The sequence below is a fragment of the Aedes aegypti genome, chromosome 2 (genome assembly GCF_002204515.2).
Source record: "Aedes aegypti strain LVP_AGWG chromosome 2, AaegL5.0 Primary Assembly, whole genome shotgun sequence".
In the NCBI taxonomy this organism is placed as follows: Eukaryota; Metazoa; Arthropoda; class Insecta; order Diptera; family Culicidae; genus Aedes; species Aedes aegypti.
This window is the reverse complement of record NC_035108.1, coordinates 355,218,315-355,233,400: the sequence shown is the minus strand read 5'-3', so window position 1 is coordinate 355,233,400 and position 15,086 is coordinate 355,218,315. Positions and strand designations below refer to the sequence as shown.

The following is a 15,086-nucleotide window of genomic DNA, read 5'->3' as shown; positions in this document are numbered from 1 at the left end:
CTTGTAGTGACGAACCATCCGTAGTCTGTTTGAAAATTACCTATATGTTACGTTGTCAGGATAAAAAATGTGTTATCAAAAGCATAAAACGAGCTCACCAGCTGGCACTCCATCCTCGACTGAACACGAATAAATTTTCTATCTAGCACAACGTGAACCGCTTTCAAATCAAGAATTAATCTGCGCGAATTTAAAAAAAAAATCAAAGGCTGTAAATAAATAAACAAATAAATAAAAACAACGTGAACCGCACTAGATAAGACAGAATCAGTGTGTGGTCATAATCATTTATGGTGAAAATTTTAAATAAATCCAATAAATTGATTTGAATTACCCACAGAAAGTGGCTCATTTGTGGATTCTTCCGATTTGCTTCCGTAAATAAATTCAGAATTTGATGGGGCACGAGGAATCAATGATTTTTTTCTTCTAATAGTGAACAGGTCTACTATGCATCTAACTGCCCGAGTGCGTGCCGAACAGCCTAAGCGGTGAGCATGTGCACAGCACACTCGTTGAAACGGGTCGAGCATATCGATCATCATCCCGCAATAACTTAAATCCAGCTTATCGTCTCCGTCGCCGGCCGTCGCGTTCATTGTCGGCTGTGGTGAGTCTCCGATGCAATGTCTTGGCTGGTCCGTCGTCCAGGTGGGGAAGTTTTTACTGACTGGCTGGCTGATGGATCAAGTGAGAAGGTACCTACACCTACTTTCCGACACGATCCGCAGCTTAACGACGACCGATCTTATGCACTCTACGTACACATTGGCAATCAGGTTGGAACTCGTTTATTTGTGCAGAGCTGATCGTTTTGTGAATGTTTTTATTCAAGTTCTATACCTGACATCCACAAAATACTTTTTATGTATTTTATTTTTATTCGGCTTTGTTTGCTTTCATAAGTATTTGCATTCATATTACAAAATTTATTTTGTTCTGCCACAGAAAGGATAAAATTTAATCAACATGAGTACTTTTTTGTTACTCAAATCAAAATGATAGTAAAAGTAAATGAAAACCGACTTTAGTTCTATAGCTTCTAATTTCACTAGAGTTCGTATCCTCTGACAGATACCTGTGCTAGAGAAGTCGAGTCTAGTACACGACAATGAAGACGGCCTTACAGTTGATTTCAAAGTTTGAGTATCTGTCGAAAGATACAAATTCTAGGGAAATTAAATGGTATAGTGCAAATTCAGTTTTTTTTTACTTATAAGTATTAAACTAAACAGCTCGAAGGTCTATTATCAGGGGTTGAATTCTTAGAAAATTGAGAGAATCGCTCACTTATTGCTCTCTGTAACAACCATGATCCGCAACACATCATGAGGGTCTGTTTATCGTCTACTGCTACAGCTCTGATTATATCGGGGAATTACAGTGCAAGATAAAACCTATCTAAACAAGCTCCAAACCTTGTGGGCACTATTGCTATAAGATATTCGGGGTTTATTTATCATGCCATTTAAGTAAAACACCTACCCCCAATGATAAACAAGCGAAACATATGGCTTTAATCATCTGTCTCTCTTTGGAGCTCTCTTTTGCTGCTGCTATTTATCAAGCTTGTTACAGCTTGCAAAACATTGTCGATCATGCACCGATACAGATACGATATTTCTCTTCACTTGCTTTGATTATGCTTCTAAATCAATTGAGAACATATTCTGCAATCCCTGCTTAGAAGTAAAAAAAAGGTTATGTACCAAACTTTCGAATGTTTATTGTTTTATAATCTGATTTATAATTTGCTCCTTTCATCTTTTTCTAATCAACCATCGTACGCAAATTCCTAATCAACTTTCTTATTTATTTCAGGTAAGTCCCGATGCGTTTTCCCTCCTTAGATATCCCAAATACAAATTGAGGTAAGTTATCGATAATCACCATGTATGTATTCCAATTTTATTAACCCTAATAAGTAGCGGTACCCTCCCCGAATCATTCACACAAGAAGTCCCATTAGACGTCCTTATACGATCTGCGCGATGCTCGTGCTCAGCATACACACACCCCCACAAGAACCTGTCGTATGGCAGTAAGCCGAGTCGTTTTACTTGCTCACCGCCGATAATCGATCCCCGATTCCAAACCCGTACGAAATAACCAGCAGCGCAGCAAAGCAGCCACAACACAAAAAGCACACATTTCAACGATACACAGAGAGCACAGCGCAAGCAGCATAAAAGCTTGAAAAGCAAGTTTTTCGCCTCTGTGGGTATTGGTGCAGCGATGTCTGTCTGTTTGTCGGGCGGTCCGACAGACAGACCACTCTTCATGATCAGCTTAATCGTGTGTACGGTGTGACTGAAACCGTTAACGAAAAAAGTGACCATCAATCCTACGCCCAACATTCGAAAAAAAATGGTGTCCTGGCCCACTCTTCGTGAATTTGAGGAAAATGATATGAAGATTTAGAGTCACTTTTAAGGAATATTCTCATGTCTACGAAAAATCTAGCAGAGTAAGGTGGAGCAAATTTTTGACCATAGAAGAATAATCAATATGTACTTTAATCTGGGTTTTTACTTCCTGGAAAAACCTGGAATTATCAGAGAACTTATTGAACTTGAAAAAAAAACTGGAGTTCTCAGGGAATTTAGATTACATTAAGGGAAATTGTTTTGAAGCAGTAAGTCATGGTATAATATGTTTAAGACATAGGATTTTTGCGTCGAAACACAAATCTAACACCATTTACCAGAAAACTCGCTTCAAACGAAAAACAAAAATTCGGCTGTGCCGCAATCAAAACGCTATTTGAGCTGTTCAGTGAAGATCCCTTCGGGTATGAAACTTTATCAACTTACCAAAACGCGGATGATTATATTATCTCTATTTGATCAGTACAGGATTCATATATCTAAAGCTGGTAGCAGGTTTCTTTAAGATACTAGGTCTCCATTTTTATGTGCCTCTAAAAAAAAAATATTTTTTATGAGATGTTTCTGGCTAATGAAAATGAGCTTAAATCCAGATACAACCTTCTGCAACTATGTTCATTAGGGTATCAACTAGTGAATTTGTCTTTCTGGGCTTGATTGAACGCGAACAACTAGTATACGGAACGAAACTGTGACATAGGGTCAATTTTAAATATATTTAAAACGTATATTCCATACAAACTTCGAATTGAATGCGCCAGCTGGGGGAGCAATCAAATGAGTTGAAATTTTGAGAGAGCATTTTTATTACCCAAAGGCACATTTCTAGGGGGTGCCCCGTCGAGTTTTACAACTTTTTTGTTTAAGAGCCAGTCTAATAGGCACCCATTGTTCGAATTCTAATTTTATGTCACTGATCACTAGTACATCCAAAAACTAAAGGGTAGTACTTTCGGTTTTCTCTAACTGGTGGACCCCTCGTACGCCAACTAGCTAAACAGTTTGCGAAAAAGCCCATTTAAAAAAAATCCTCCGTCTCTGGACCATGAATGCTGCAAGTATTGGCCGGGAAAATTGTGCAATTTAAAACAACGCCCAGTAAGTTATAAATAAGTTGGTGAACACGACTGTTGCACTCCAAAGTTACCGCGTCTGTCACTTTTTGCTGTTCAGATTTTGATTTGTTTTCAGTCTGTTATCGATCGCAAAGTCCGTGGTTCGATTCCAGGTCGTCGCGAAAACTTTTTTTCATGTTTTCAAATTTTGGTTTTATAATTCAAATCTACAAATTTCAACCAGATTTCTTGTGGAGAATTTTATGTGTTTATGCCAAAGGGTTAATTTTAATGGACTATCAACCTGAGTGAGAAAAGGAGTGACAATAAATATAGCATTGAAGTCTTGCCGTCTTTGTTGCGATGAAGCATTGAGTAAAATGATGCAATGAAGCATATCCCATTAATGCACGTTTCATTGCTACAATAAAGCAATTATTGCTCGAATATTGTAGAATGAAAGCAATGATGCATTACAGTAGCTGAATAAATGTTACAATACGGTCATACTTTAATGCTTGTGGTTACTTTGGTATAAGCAATTTTAAGCCATTCCGTGAGTTTTTATCCATTGTAAGGTTCTCTAATGCAATTTAAGCCCTTGTAAGCAGTTTCAACGAATTCTAAACCGGTTTAAATAATTAAAGTCATTTTATGTCGTTCTAAGCCGTTTTAAACCGCTTCAAGTCATTGAAGCCGTTTCTAATCATATTAAGCCTTTTTATGCCGTTTTAAGCCATTTGGAGCCGTTTCAAATCAATTAAAGCCGTTTTAGGCTGTCTAAAGTCGTTTTAACCAAATTTAAGCTGTTTAATGCCTTTCTAAACCATTTTAAGCCATTTTAAAGCGGATTTAAGCCAATATAAACAATTTTAAGCCGTTTTAAGTCATTTGAGGCTGTTTTATGCCGTTTTGAGCCATTTTAAACCGTTTTCAGTCTTTTTAAGGCATATTAAGTCGTTTAAATAAGTTTCAACTCGGTTTAAGTCATGTCAAGCCATTTATATTTATTACAAAGCTTTCCTTTATTGATTCTGTGGCGAAATTGTTAAATATAATTGAATTAAGTCGTAGGGTAAACATATAGTGATTAGATGAAAATGTGCAGACTAGAGAGGAAATCTCATTGTTAGAATACTAACTTTTTTTTTAATTATATTGTTGTAGCTGGTTAAAACTTACAGTACTTATAAATCAAATCACAGTTTATTCTCTGGTTTTGTTCTTATTACCGTAAGCCTGCCAGTATGTTAAAAGTCCAGTATTTGATATGTATGATTTTTCAACTTTTCTAGTTTTTCTGAAAATATTGATTATTCTTCTAAGGTTTGTTATCCTCTATAAATGAACTCTATAAATCCTTTGTCTGTGTTCTGGAATCAATATGAACCTAGAGCACTTTGAAGGGCTGTAACTTTTTTATTAGTGAACCGAAATTTGAACTGATTTTTTATTTAATTTTCGAAGTTTAATTTAATTTTACTAAAAAATATAAGAAAATTCAAAATGGGTATGGTCCATTGCGAAGAGGGGTTGTTGTGATAAAAGGTCCACATTAGCAACAAACAGAAATTTTGGACTTTTTATCTCAGAAAGAGTTATACTTATGTAAAGCAATACTATCTTTGATTAAGATTTATAACAGGGATAGGGCCACTATACTTGGTTAGTTGGGAATTTCACCGTATTATGGCGCAAGCTCACAAAATGGTACTATATGGAGCCCATATATTAGTTATGGAGTTCTTTATCTCAAGATACAGTACAAGATACTGAAGAATGATTACTTCAGCAAGTGCTATACGTTGCATGTCTACTTAACTCGAAAAACTGCCACTAGGAGGCGCTAGTGAGCCTCAAATGTTAGAAAACCCTTAAATCTCAAGTTTGAGTTATATCAGAGCACTAGTCGCTTCAGCAAAGTTGTTCATTTGTTCAAAGGCTACACATTACTTGTTTAGTTGGTTCCATATTTTGCCAATAGGACCATTAAAATTAATATCTCAGGATTCAGATTAAATAGCAGGCTGGTGTTCTAAGTTGTTGGTTAAGCCAAGAATAATGCTTAGCATACCTGATTAGTAACGATGTTTTGCCGAGTTTTCAGTTTACTTGAACATTTCACCTTGATGTCCAAAATCAGTTTTACTTTTTGATGTTCAAAAACAGAGCAGAATGGTATTAATTTGCTATTAAAAAGTATAGATAGATTTGAGTTTTGAAAAAGATGTATCTGAAATTCTTAATTGTGATTGTACTAAATACAAATAAAAATTGCTCTACAGCGGGGATTCGCTTGAAATACGACTACCTTCTAATTAGCGAATCTGACCCGTTAGTTGGAACCACTGACAACCAGTGAAAATACTCCAGACTGACGCATCTTGAGAGCAAATCGTCACGAAACGCACATGCACATTTGTTCTATATATATGGAGAATTCAATGCGATGGTGCTCAGACGTCAAAGTCAGTTTGACATCTTCTCTTGACATTCGAGTGCTTTTTAGTTTGGTTTTGTTCTAACCAGCGAACATCCAACCATCGAGTCATTCATGTAGCGGAGCCCCAACCAGTGAAATCCCACTGTATTGACATGAAACTATTTTGACATTGACTAAATGATATGGTAGTCAAAAGTTAAGATTCATGTTAAGTGGAAATTTCTATTTCACACATATCATACATGTTGATTTCTAATTATAAATTTTATAGAACAAATGCTGTTTAAGAATGATATGATGAAAATATTTATATTTTTGTTTCTTATTTAGTTTTTCATGAATCATGTAACTCAACTACGCTCCAATCTCAATCCATGTTTGCTCATTTCACAGTGCCCCTCATAAAAATAATTTGACTATTGTTTGTAAAGCTGCAGAAAAATAGGGTGGTGCTTTTGATATCGCTGAGTGTAGGTCCAAAACTTCAAATCATTATGGTTTTGCTTTTCGTCGATAAAATTTAGTCATATTTTCAGAGCAATAGTTATAATTTTTGAACACCAAATAACAACAATAAAGATATGTCTTTTCTGCTGATGAAATGCACTGATTTAACAAATGCGTGTTAAAGAGTCAAGCACGTTTGTTCTATATATGGAGACGTCAATGCAACGGTGATCAGACGTCAAAGGCAGTTTGACATCTACTCTTGACAATCGAGTATTTTAGTTGGATTTTTTTTTGCAACCATCGAACCATTCCATGCAGCAAAGCCTCAACGATCGAATCTATTCTATATCACAGTGGAACATCGTTCCTTTATCGTCTCAAAGATCAAATTAAGTATCTCCAGTGAATTCGGAGCTGCTGAATCCGTTGCCACTTTCCGAAATGTTCCAGCACGTCACAATTTTGTGCTACAGATGGTCAAAATTGTGAAAATATTGATACAATTGATATTTAAATGAAATTTAAGCTATGATTTTGTTTCGATTATTAAGGTGAAACATCTCGAAGTCCAAAGATGGCCGGCACAATGGCCGACTTCTCCCCCTTCACGTTTTCAAAGGCACAAAACTGTATAAATAGTTGGCAAATGTTCCTGCTAGTGCACAAAGCCAAAATAAAAATTGCACTGTTGTGGGATGCTTTCTTCGCGAGATTTGTGCCTTTGAAGTTTTAGTGCAATCTTAGAAGTTGATTCCAAACTGTTTCACCTTAAGTAAATCCATCGTGCATGCAAAATAGGACTTCATCTTATGTGCAAAGCATAGTTTGGTTAAAATTTCCCGATATAATATCAATTTAATCAAATTTTTAAACACGCTTGCATCCGCCATACAAAATTCGAAAATTCGAAAGCATTACAAAGTTTGTTGATTTGTATTTTTAGCGCCAAAAACTGATTTCTGTAGCAAATTAAGCACCAATATCATACGAGCTGGATAACTTGCATGCAAGTTAATAAAAATCAATAATGGCTCATTCATTTATTTCATAACGCTTAAATTGGCCATTTCGGACACCCACCCACCTCCTTGTAACGCTTTTTGTATGAATATTTTTCAGTTTTTGTATGGGCCGTAACATCGTTAAGACACCCACGCTGAAGGGGGACAGCGTTATGAAATTTGTGAATGGGCTCTAAAATGCATTTCCAACAGGCTCTTCTTCTTTTCTGGCGTTACGTCTCCACTGGGACAGAGCCTGCTTCTCAGCAGTGTTCTTATGAGCACTTCCACAGTTATTGACAAAAAAATGGCCCTGAATATTCAAATACTTCTGTTTCCTTCGATGAAACATATTGAAATTCACGGCGCGGATATCTTTCGATGCATGGTTGAGTGCAGAATTGATGGTCATTTTTTTCTTCCATAACAGTCTCAGACACACCGTGGTGTGGGCTTGTGTTCGATTCCGTACCCGGGGATTACAGTGAGTCGGGCGGTTGTGTATATGTTTTGCCAACATTGCAGCCGATGACGATGGCGACGACGAAGACCGTGATGATCATGTTTTGATCCAGCTCGCGCAGTTCCATGGTAGAGTTCCCGACGATAAGCCGCACGCTGTACGATCGTTCCCAGTTTTGGTGTCGTTGCGTTTTTTTCTTAGAGTTCTATGTTCTTGGGGTTCTGTGAGCGCAGAGGGAGAGATTCGGTTCAAACAGTGTTGAAAGCAAGTGACAAGTGATCATCTCGGGTGAAGGGCGTTGAAATTGACCTACCTGAGGATCTGTTAGTCTGTCGCGTCGATAAGTGTGACAAAGTTGGAAAACTCGTTTCCGAATTGATGGTTTTGTATTATTATTGGTACTGGTTCAGCTGGTGGTTCGAAGTTGAAGGTGCTTTTCGTGAGAGAGAGGCTGGGCTGGAGGGCCTTACTGTACTCCCCAAGAGAGTGTGTCGATCAGTGCAGAGTGCCAAAGTAGTGCGAAGAAGAAAACAAACAGGAAAAACCAGTGATACTGAAATCGAAAAGATTTGTGGAACGTGTGCGATTGGTCCCAAGTTGGCAACTTTGGGCTGATATTGGTTGTTGCTATTGTTAGTGGTGGAGTCTGCGGAGATCGCGAAGAAAGAATAACGCAATAACAACAGAAGAAGGAAAAGAGTTGCTGAAGTTAGCATTGAAATCCCCCTGTGAGCCAGAGTGCGGTGTTTTCGATGGCAGTTTTTGCAGTTGCCTGATGCAGTGAACTGGGTGCAGAAACTGGAGAGGAAGACTGGAGCAATTTTCTTATAAAAGGCAGACGTAAGCAATTTTTGTTAGTCGTACTTAAACATTGTCGTCCCGGTAGCATTCCACGAGCAGTTTGAAAAACAATTTATCGTGTGGACTATTTTATGTGTAACTAGATTATTCTAACGTACGTTTTCATGTAACGTAATCATGTTCATCTTTCACAAACCCGATCGCATTCGACGTCCTTACAATCAGGGATGCCAGGTGACATTTGTCCAAGTCTTCCAATGTTAATCCTATTGCAGATTGAATCCTATCCTTATAGTTTCAAGAGCATTTTGAATGTCAAGTTTCGTTCGCAGCGAAATGTTAATTTCAAGATTATTATTCATATGCATTTCAGTTGGCTCGAAAATAATTAAAAGTGGAGCTGATAGGATTGAGACTCGCTCCATGGGATATTTGAAATGTAACAAGGACATGATCAGAATCAAAATCTGCGTGAGTAACCAGTTGGTTACAGAGTCTATCACGACCAAATCAATCGTAGAAAAGGTCTCTAAATGAGGAAAAACATATAGGGCTATCAGGGTATTGAATTGAGAAATATCCTGAAGAGCTCTCATCAAATAAAATTATGCCGTTGGAATCACTTGTTCCATGAGCGATGTTTGGAATTGAAGTCACCAATGATGAAAATTGTTTGACTTATCGCGAGTTAATTTTCGCAAGTAATTTTGAAGCAAATTAAACTGCAGCCCAGTTCATTAAAAAGGTAAATCGGCAGCTATGAAAGTATACCATACCAAGCTGTGTTTCAACAGGAACAAACATTTTTGTTTCAAATTGCGGAAATAGTTGATGCTTTATACGCCTATGAATGAAGATTGCAATTCATCCACAAGCCTCATCAAGTCGATCATTACGACAAACAAAAAAGTTTGGATATCTTTTGACATTTTCTCTTGGAATCCTTGATGAAATTCAATCTTAGAATAAACAAAAAATGGTTCAGAGATACCTCTGAGAACTCCTCCGTAAACTTTTTTCAGATATTGTCATCCTGAGAAATTTCACCAAAAAATGATAAAATTATCGAAGGTTTCCTACATGGATCATTCCAGACACTTTTCAAAGAATCCCGAAGAAATTGCTCCAATTATTCTTCAAAATAATTTGTCTTCCAAACGTTTATCCTTGTAATTTTCATAGAAATACCTTTTAAGCTTGAAGAAGTTTACAAAATACCTCCCATCACACGGTCGACAAAAGGTAAAATTTTTTTTTAACTTTTTTGACGATGGTAAGAACGATAAGTGTTATGTCTTGTCTCGCGTCGCGTCTTGTATATGTACCTCCCATCATTCAAATATTTTAAAAATTCTCCTGTATATTTTTTCTGAGAACTCGTTTCCGAATTACAGTCTGTTAAGACCAAATCAATAGTTGAAAGGTTTTTAAAAGAGAAAAAACAAGCAGTGCTTAAGGGTATTGAATTGAAAAATATCCTTTAGAGCACTCGTCGAAAAGAATTCTGCCGTTGGAATTGCTTTGCGAATTATTCTATGAGCGATATTTTGCATTAAAGTCCCCAATGACAATTTTTTTTTCGACTTATCGCGAGTCAATTTCCGCATGTCATTTAGAAGCACAATAACTTGCTGTAATGTAATGTAATTTTAATTTCCTAAAAAAAAAACATGATTCGATTCCTGAGAATACATTCAAAATATTTCTGAATCAATACTTAATAGAATTCCGAGAGTAATTCCTGAAGAAATTCAAGAGAAATTATTGAATTTCGATGCATCATTAGTTGAACTCTTCGAGATCGCAGCAAGCCGTGCGCGCGGGCGGCTGCGTTTTGAATTTTGCGTTACGTTTACTTTGTCCCGCGTTCTTTTGTTTTAATTCGGCTGGTGAAGAATTTGATTCAGTGGATGGCGCTATGCCACGTGCAAATGTGGATGATGTGGAAACATGTTGTTAAAGTGATACAAATGTTTTTTTTTTTTTTCATTTGAAAGGTCTGAAGATTTGTTCTGCATGTGTTAAACTTTTAAATAATACCACCAATGGTTCGGCCAATGCTACGTAACCCGTATAGTTTTTTTTTTCTTTTGTGATAAACTAAGATGAGAAAGCATGGATTTGTTTTGCGCGACTTGCTTTTTTTATCTCCTGTATGTGTTAAACGTGTTGATTCCAAAACTGAGTGTGATTCGTGGATGCTCGGTTCAAAACGGATTATGGACTGCAGTTTTTTGTCGGTTTCTTTCGTGCGGTGCGTGCATTTTGTTGGACAACGCCACGATGGATTTTAGAGGATCGAAAAAGGAATTTTGTGAGTTTGTTCTGATCAGCAGTGCATGACAATGCGTAAATATTAACTATTTGTCGGCCAGAACGTCTATCGAACGTATCCTATGGCCCTACCCTTTCCATCAACATTCCACAATATTCCGTAACACCTATGAGAGGTCGTAGAGTTCTCTGCATCTTTCTTAAGTATGTGTTCAATCAATCATCCTTTCCCATTCTCCAGCTTTCGCAAGGAAGTGGCCAAGACAGTTCTCGATTATTGGAGGATGCGTCAATCTTGTCTAAGAGTTAGAGGTTAGCCCCAAATATCTGAATCAGGTAACGGACGGGAAGGAGGTAATCCTCATACAATGGTCTAGGACTGTACCACCTACGAATTTGTGCGAAATGCTCAATGCTAATACTAATGCTAATAGATAGACAATAATTGGAAAGTCTCATTCCTTATTCATTTGGATCGAAGTGCAATTCTTACATGTTCCGATTAATCGCGGAGTAGCAACTATTGACATGCTATGCTAATAAGTTAGATCCAGTCCTCCAAAACCGAGGGTTGAAAAAAAATATCAAGTCACAGGATAATTTTGTCATCTATTTTCAATTTTTAGGGCACCCGAGGAAATCCAGCAATTGAAAATCTGATTTTAAATAGACACCCTGGTTGCATGCAAAAAGAATGAATAAGTTGTGTACAGTGATGCTTTTGAGTGAAATTCGTAAATAGACTTCCAAAGTAGCTTGCCCTTCCCTGATCGAAATCCTGGCTATGCCCAGAGGTGTTTTTTATTGTCGGAATTTTCTATAAGAATTGCTTTAAGAAGTCTTAAGAAAAAAATCTTTATGGATTGTTCCTAGAATATTTCTGAGTATTCTACCAGGAGTTCTTTGAAGAATTTTAACAAGGAACCCCCAAGAAATCTGACTTTGTGGTATTCCAAATCTTTCCTTCTCCTGATCTCCTGATATTCCAAATCTTTCGATAGATTTCTTCATTAGTTTTTGTACGAATTTCTGAGTATCTGTAAGCACCATTCCAAGATTATTTTTTTATTTCATGTCGAGTGAAATCTATCACCGATTGCACTAGAAACAACTTAATTGAATCTTTCAGTGATTTTTCCAAGAAATTTCAAGTACTCAAGTAACCAAATAGCTCTTTAATTCACTCTGCGTTCTAATATAGTGCTATTCTACTGCTGACATGCCCTATATTAGCTGTATAACAGTCCTAAAAAGTCAAAAAAGGGAATTAGCGGGCTAGTGATTACTTGGGTACTCTTTTGAACTTCTCAAAGGAAAATCCGTCAATGATAGCTCTTGCTTTTTTAATGGAGTTCTATAGTGATTAGTCCAAGAACTCTCTTGAACATATTTCTAGGAATTCTTTCGGGTATTTATGAAAATATTTTTCCATGAAATTTCCAGATGATTTTTCACGAACTTCTCTACGAATTCTTGTAGTAATTCGTCATTGGGTTCCTAATAATAGTTTAAAGTTTTCAGGCAGCATTTGTACTGAAGACCAATAGAAAAAAAAAATCAAAACTGGATACTTCAAAAATGTATATGAACTGCTCTTAAGGATTTTATTAAAATGTTTTCCAAATATCTTGATAAATTATGGCATGTCTTCCAATTCTAAGAGTGGAAGCCACTCTTCTCTAATATCCAACAAATGGAAGCCATGTCTTCCAACATGGCATCCCTGCCATGCCTACAATGGCCCAGTAATCTGTGCCAACGCCGTTGTCGCCATATGTACTGCTCTCGGCCGATCGATCCCGATATGTGTGCGTTGCATATTTACGATCCATCACCATCACTACCCCCATCAGGTGGTCCTCCGCGCGCGTAGCGTAACCCATCCAGAGGTCGTCGATTGGTGGCTTCGCCAATGTAGATTACTAGCAGTGGTGGGTGCTTACAACACGCGTCGCGCGATCATACAGCGATCGCGCACATATAGTGCTGGTTAAGGTGGACCATTTTTATATGAGAAAAAATAAACTGTAAAAATCTTAAGTTACACCCCCGAATTTGTTTATTTGATCCTCCTGAATCTACTCTAAAAATTTGAGTGAAATCCGTCAATTTTAAGGGTAGTTAAACGAATTTAAAATTTGGTATGGAGAAAACTTACCAAATATGTGGTAATACGGCTTCAATTACATTTTTAACCATAGGCGGCGCTGTAGTCGATCAATAAATTGATCGAAATCAGCGCCACCTATGGTTATAAGTGTAGTCGGACCCGTTTTTCCCCACATATCAGGATAAATTTTCCCCATACAAACTTCAAACTCGTTCCACCCTCAATTGAAGTTGATAGATTCCACTCAAACTTCCACCGTATCTCTAGGAGGTCCAAACAAACAAATTTCTAGAGTGTAACTTATGATTTTTGTAATTTGATCATTATGGGCCATCCTAGTGCTGGTATAAAAGCAGGGAGAAAGATACCGTCGGTCGTCCTCCGGGTGCACAACTCGGGGATATCATTTACACACTACCGTTATGTTTGTTTCGTATTCTCTGGGCCGGGGTGTGCAAACTTTGGAGGGTCGTTGTCGTCGTCATCGTCTTTGGTTCAAGCCTTTTTTCTTCAAGAAGGTTCGACAGACTGGGAAAGCAGAACTGCGTTGTGCAAAAGTTCCCTCCGCTGAGGCGGAGGCGGAGGCGGTTTGGAGTCGCAACTGGTTTGCATATGTGACCAAGTGTGGAGTGTTAGACGCTGAAGTAAGAAAGAATTTGTTGATTTCTACCACTTTTGCGTCATTTGGTGGAAAGATTCGATACTATCGTGGATGGTGTGTTTCATTGTTTTGCCCGTTCTTTGTGAAGGCATTCATTTTGAAGATTATCTTACCTTTCAGCTTTATTGTTTTTATTTCTTCTTATTCTCAACACAACCATCTAATGAAGTGCATGGTTATGCAAATCTCGAATTAAGTTAAATTAAAGTAATTTTTCAAATATAGTTTTTAGACTTATGTTTAACTTGAAAATAACTTTATGTTTGTAGATTGTTGATATCTTTCGTTGATTACTACACACTGTTATAATGTTATGGCTTACTGATTTTCAGCCATTAGATGATCCTTGACTGTTAACTAGATTTACTCATTCTCCAATAGTTGAGTATTGTTTAGGTCACGTCTTCGCCACGTCACATCCACTCTATTTAGCTTGAGCAGCAAACAACATTTTATTTTATTCGTGCCTTAGATGTGCTCAAAACCCATAAAACACAAACTATTCTCTACACCCCTCAGGAAGTCAGATAAACGGTTGACAAATCCTTGTCTATCATCAAGCTGATTTGTCATTCGTCAGTTACCACCTATATTGCTGAGATTTAGGCAAGAATTCCAATTCCCACGGGACTCTACATGATGGCCTGCTTATCAAACATAAAAAAATTGTCTGATACAATCTGACTAAGTGAATGTTGCGTTTTTAATTCGTGTCGGTGATCTCATAATGTTACTATTGAAAAAAAAAAATCGTTTCTTTTAATTTTCTGGTAAAGCCCTTAAAAAACGAATTGAATTGAAACCTAATTCATTGTTCTACCGCATGGGGTAAGTGAATATTTTCTTATATTATCCGTGTTACAATTCGTGTGAAATACAGGGCTGTTACAACAGGCGCGAATTTCGCGATTCTCGCGGATTTCGCAATTTTCGAGGATTTGTAGCGGATTTGGCCAGCCAAGCGCGAAAATCGCGGGTCGATAAAACTCTGTCGCGAAAATCGCGGATTTCCCAAATCATGCGGCAAAAATTGCAGATATATACATACATTCGTGATTTCATAATTAGGAAATTTCTATTTAAAACAGAAAATCCATGTCTTCTCCTTGAGAGCAGTAAAGTTCAGTTAAAATATTCACTGATATCGAAAATGTTGTTCAGGGATATATAAGAAGCAGTAACATTTTAACATTTTCATTTTATTTGGAGTAATTTTTCTCGAGGGTCGCTAGTTAATCAAGAGATAGTTACTCCCTAAATTCTTAATGACACTAATCTAAATGTTCTATTGATGTTTACGGCCTATAGGTTTTTGACTAATAGAAATAGAAAAATATACCGTTTAAATCCTGTGAGTTTGAAGAACATTTCTCTCACGTTAAAAATCTAAGAAAATACGCTAAGAAAAATCAGCACATTTGGCTTGATTTTCAAATATTTG

General features: G+C 37.1%; 1 protein-coding gene across 4 annotated transcripts in view; it reads left to right on the top strand.

Moving 5' to 3' along the window:
• LOC5563771 (tyrosine-protein kinase Btk29A) overlaps nt 1-15,086 on the top strand; it is a 417,823-nt gene that overhangs the window by 149,923 nt on the left and 252,814 nt on the right. Inside the window, exon 1 of one of the 4 annotated variants that reach the window (XM_021846348.1) lies at nt 7,872-8,639. The exons of the other annotated variants lie outside the window; for them this stretch is intronic. The gene's annotated coding sequence lies outside the window, so the exon portion shown is untranslated. Of the gene's footprint in view, nt 1-7,871; nt 8,640-15,086 lie in introns of those variants that run through there. 4 annotated transcript variants of the gene reach the window in all.